General features: G+C 37.6%; 1 pseudogene; it reads left to right on the top strand.

The window, feature by feature from the left end:
- The first annotated feature begins 2,252 nt into the window (after positions 1-2,252).
- LOC132042880 (F-box protein CPR1-like) lies at positions 2,253-3,706 on the top strand (annotated as a pseudogene).
- Positions 3,707-5,854: the final 2,148 nt, after the last annotated feature.

The raw sequence follows: 5,854 nt of genomic DNA, 5'->3' as shown, positions 1-5,854 counted from the left end.
TTTTCGCCAAGTCTCGGGGCGGTTATGTTATTGTGTGCACTATGCTATATGGGTCCGAGTTCGCTGCGCCCCTTTTGGCCGGGAACTTCGTATATTATGATATGATGGTCCGGTACGCCGAAGCCCTTTCGGTCGGGTCTTGTGTGTGTATGCTACGTTATATGTTACATGTATGGATTACGAATATGTGATTTGTTGGAATCAGAGCCGGTGGTGGGGCAAACCCAATGGTGGGGCAAACCCAGCGATGAGGCAAAATTCCACACTGGTTTAGGCCAATCCCACATTAGTTTAGGCCAATCCCACATTGGTTTAGGCCAATCCCACATCGGTAAATGGCATCTCATATGATCGATCATGATGTTACGATGCGCTACGGTATGTTTATAGTTATTATATGGATTATGGATCGGGTCGTACGTTCCTCGGCATTCGGTTAATGTCAGTTTATATGATATGTTTTTGTTTCCGTATATGTGAGACAATGTTTTTCGAAATAAAGCTAACATTTGGGCATTCGGTTATATTTGTCTCCTGTTCCGCCTATGTATGATATGTATTTCGGATAAGCACTTTGGTATTTGGGTTGTTATGCTCACGTTCTGTATACCTTACTTCGATTATGATTTCATCCCGATACTTCTACTTTGCATACTCGGTACATATTCCGGCGGCCCCCCTTTCTTCGGGGGCTGCGTTTCACGCCCGCAGTACGAACGCACGCTTCGGTGATCCACCGAGTTTAGGAGACCCTCTTCTTGCTTGAGTGCTCCTCTTGTTCCGGAGCTTTGCATTTTGGTATATATATTCGTTCGCTGCATTTGTATATATTTATTCGAGGTACGGCGGGGCCACAATGTCCCGTTATATGATTCGTTGTTGCATTTGGGGGTCGCGGAGCATAGATGTGGGTTATGTACGGTTTGTTCGGATGCGACGCGTGAGTTGTGTTTGGGCGGCCCATCCGCCGTGGCCTTGTCGAGTGCGTGTATTTATGCTTTGACATGTTATGTATATTATGACACACGCACGCACGTACGGCTTTTATGTGTTTGTATACGCCCGTTTAGACCACGTTTATATTTATAGATGTATAAATATCCGTATGTGATTCCCCGTTGATAAGTGTGTTTGGGTGCGGCGCACTAGTCACGACCTACGAGGTTGGGTCGTGACAATTTGTACTGTGTAAGATCACTTAGTAATCCTATAATGTATACAGATGTTTGGGCAGGCCTGTGGCCCCCATCTCTCGGACTTACACATATCTTAGATTATCGTAAGTTTCATAGACTTATGTTGATGTTCCCATGTATCTCTGGTGTTGCAAAGTCTTGTTTCGTTTGAGTCTAAACAGTTCTCTTATGGAAGGCTGTTTTGTCTGCCCAAAGACCATATGGTCCAGCCTAAATTTCGTGTTCGGTTGGTTTGCTCGGCCAAAGTTAAGGCAACGAGTTTGGTCCGCCTTACAAAAGTTTAGAGTGTGACATATTTTTACACGATTTAGTTGATTATTATGTTACTTATTTGTATCATTAGTATTCCATTTGTTTTTTGGTTTTTTAAACTACCGTTCTAATTATCATATAAACTTTTGGAAAACATAACCTTAGGGAAGCTAGTTTCATGTTTTTGCCATAACTTAGAAGGAATGATCTAACACTATTGATCAATGCACCTTTTAAATGTTGACTATGTCTCTTAATACTTTTATAAGTTCAATATTTTCAATGTGTATGACACTGCTTAGTACTTCTGGTTTGTTAGATATTGGTTATTTACTCATTCTCCACAGAATTAAAATATTCTCAAATTTGAAGTATTCAACTTGCTAATTTTGATAAATTTGAGTATGGAGAAAAGTATTTTACTCAATGCATTGTTTCAATAATATTAATATTATTTTTAAAATCCATAGTAACTACAAGTTTTGGCATACGCAAGGAACTAGTAAAAGATAGCAATGCAAAGCCTAAAAATAACAATTCTAAATCAATGGAGGCATTCACCGAACTATATGGAGAGGAGTGAGGTAATGGGCCTTGGGTATTACCGTAACTCTCTATGTATAATAAAATGTTAAGAAGAACCACAAAAACACACATGTGACGGTAGTTAGTTAGAGAGACGAACGTCCAAGGAAAACATTTTTGGATCCAATTTAAATGAGAGATTGAAAAATTTCAAGAAGGTGATAAAGTTTTTTCTATCCAGAGAAATTTCCATTTCAAACGTTTTAATTCACAATACATATGTCAAAAATAATCGACAATGGCGATGGAATTATGAAGAAATTGCCCGAAGAGGTTCCTATTATATACTTTCGAGACTTACAAAGTGAAATCTCTAATTCGACACGCGATGTATCTCTAAAATTTGGTATACTCTATTACAACTTTTATTTTATCAATCTTCATATCAAACGCCCCATCACCACCAAAGACCAATTTATTCTCTTTAAACGATCTCTTCAAGAAGAAGAAGGGGAATTTAAAAATCTCTTGTCTTTTCTTTGTGGTGGTGATGATAGTGATGATCTTATCCCCATTTCTCCAAATATAGAAGTTCCATATCTATGTTCTAGTTATGCTAGTCTGTCTCATAGTCTCATGGGGCCTTGCAATGGTCTGATTGTTCTGACTGATACCCAAAGCATTGTCTTACTTAATCCCGCCACTAGGAAATACAACCTGCTTCAACCCAGTCCATTTGGCTGTCCACAGGGTTTCAACCGTTATGTTTGTGGTCTAGGATTTGGCTTCGACATGACGGTGAATAATTACAAAGTCGTTAGGATTTCAGAAATATATTCGGATCCCTACAAGGATCCTTGTGTGAGAGGGTTCAAAGTTGAGATTTATGATTTGGACATTGATTCTTGGAGAGAACAAAACTACAAGGAGGAAGAGTTGCTCTTGGTGTTTTGGGTTCCTTGTTCAGAGATCTTTTTAGGGGCGGAGTCGTTCATTGGTTTGCAACTGCAGATACAGAGGTAATTCTTTGTTTTGATATGAGCACTGATACATTTCGTAATATGAAGATGCCGGACACTTGTTATGTTCTTGATGGGAAGTGTTATGGCCTTGTAATTTTTGATGAGTCTCTCACATTGATTTGTTATCGTGATCCAACATGTGAGATTGATCCAACAGTGGATATGATGGATATTTGGACAGTGAAAGATTATGGCATAAATGATTCTTGGATTAAGTTATACACTATTAGACCTCTTCCTATTGAATCCCCTTTAACGGTTTGGAATGATTTATTGCTTCTTCAAAGTAGAACTGGACAATTGATTTCCTACAATTTTATTTCGGACGAAGTAAAGGAATTTAATTTACATGGATATCCTTCAAGCTTGAGGGTTGTAGTTTACAAGGAAAGTTTGACTTCAGTTCCAAAAGAAAACAGGCAAGGCACATAAGCTCAAGGAATTTAGAAATGGTATGGCTCTTTTGTTGTTGTTGCTTTTTTTTTTTGTTTTTTTGTTTTTTTTTTGTTTTGATGAGTTAGTACCTAGTCTTGAAGATACAGAAAATTTTGGTGAAATGTTTCAACACTTATCCTCTGGTAATTAGTTGAAAGGTTTTAACACTTATCTTTTGGTGATTAGTTGTTACCATGACCAGCAACTAAATTAGAAATAATTTATGTGCTACAATTTATTTGAATGATATTTAATCTAGCACTCAGAATTGATATTTTTTTTATTTGTGCTTACCTAGATAATAAACAAATTAGAAACTTCAAGGTTCAAGTTAGCCAAAAAAAAATAAAGAATAAAACGTATGTTCAATATTCTTCATAGGTGGGTTGTTCCATATTTGATTCAAGTTAACAAAAATATTTGCTTTTTATGAGTAATGTAAATGATGTTGCTGTTATTTGCAGCATAACATGTTAATGTTTTACTACCACATGAGGAAAACATTAAAAAAAAATTACTTTTAAATGTATATACCGTCATAGATAATATCTTGTCATAAATATCTTACTCCTTCAAACCACACCATGATCAAATTAACAGATGACCTCGATCTATTCAAATGCATAGTCTACAAAGTTAGACAAATCCATTGATGTGAATTTCATATTTTAAGAGTAGGTCAAGGTCAAAATCAAACCTAAAACCCATGACCAAATCCCAAAATAACTGATGTTCCCATGTAACACATAAAGCTAAGAGTCCAACTATATAGATTTCTATTCCGACTTCATTTCGATGTTCAAATCCCAAATTTGGTGTTTCTAGAGCTCAGACTCATAATCCATAGTTTTTTTTAACTTAATTGCATGATTTACATATACGTATCTAGCATAAGAACAAGTATAACAACTAGGGTTAAGTGTAGAATTGTTGCCTCAAAGCTATAAGTATGTCACGACCCAAACAGATGAGTCGTGACGAGTGCCTGACCTCTAGTGACCAAACACTCCTAAACACATATCTGAACCATACTGAACATCAAGGGCCCATAAATGGCATAAACTGATCTTATACTGCCTCATGAAAGGGTAACATTATAAACTGCACAACTGCATACACACATTACCGAAAACCATTGCAAGCTAGCTAGGCCACTACATATACCGTACATAAAAGAATGGGAGCCGACATGGCTACATCATCTGACTAATACATATAACTATCTACAGGCCTCTACTGCAATAAAAGTTGTAGAAAGGACGAGACAGGGCCCCGTCACACCCATATGCATGTTTATCAAAAAAGGCTAGCATACCAAAATAGACTGCAAATCCAGATCAATGGAGCGCACTGACCACTGCTGGATAGAAGTCCTACTAAGCGACCAATTCGTCTGCCGAACCTGCGGGCATGAACGCAGCCCCCCGAGCAACGGGGAGTCAGTACGGATAATGTACTGAGTATGAAAGGCATAAGAACAATCATGTACATATAAGAATCATGAATAAAATCTGAACTCATAAGCTGAAATAACTGTCTGCATGTACCTGCATGAACTAGTATCTATATGTATCTGCATTAATCTGTATAACTGACAATGCCTCTGTGGGCGCATAATTTGCATGCTCATGCCTATCAATATAGGTCGTAAATATGTATATGCGCATATAACGCTCGTCGTTTACGCTGGCATCCCATCATATCACATGGGCCTCTTCGCGGCCATCATTATATACATTGTTGTAGTACGTACGCGCCATCCTTATCTCACCATCATGGTGCACCAGCTGATCAGGTGGTGATGCGTACATAACTCCTATCCATTTTCCCATAGCCCATATACATATAATACTTGCATATATAATTCCTTCTGGTCACGGGTCAATATACATATATATGAATGAATGTAATGCATGAATAACGGTATACATAAAACTGGACCCATGAACAGAAGGAACAATCATAAACGGGGTACATGATCATCAAAGACTGAAGAACTCCTAATACTTCTAAGAGTAGAGTAATATGGAAGTTCGCTTACTCGTCCGGTTCATATCATAAGGTCATGCCAAAGAAATAAGGATAGCCTTAACATACCTCGAAGTATACCCAATCGTCGTACTTACCTATCGAACTTGTAAGTCTACAATTAAGATAACACGGGCCTTAATTAGACTATTTACCTCGCTTACTAACCATCTTTAAATACATAGAGAGTTTAACAATGTGCAGGAAATAACTTCCTTGTAAGCTTACAACCCTTCGACTTCCCATTCAATCCAACATCAACCACAAAACCCACAACAACAATGACAACATCCGTATATCAAAATATGCTTAAATCCATTCCCAATAATCTCTTAAAAATAGCCCCAAATCACTATCATACTGCTCATCAACTTAATTAATTTCCATAAGTATCCT

Source organism: Lycium ferocissimum, unplaced genomic scaffold (genome assembly GCF_029784015.1).
Source record: "Lycium ferocissimum isolate CSIRO_LF1 unplaced genomic scaffold, AGI_CSIRO_Lferr_CH_V1 ctg18819, whole genome shotgun sequence".
Classification (NCBI taxonomy): Eukaryota; Viridiplantae; Streptophyta; class Magnoliopsida; order Solanales; family Solanaceae; genus Lycium; species Lycium ferocissimum.
The sequence above is the reverse complement of the archived record's forward strand: the minus strand, read 5'-3'. Positions and strand labels throughout refer to the sequence as shown.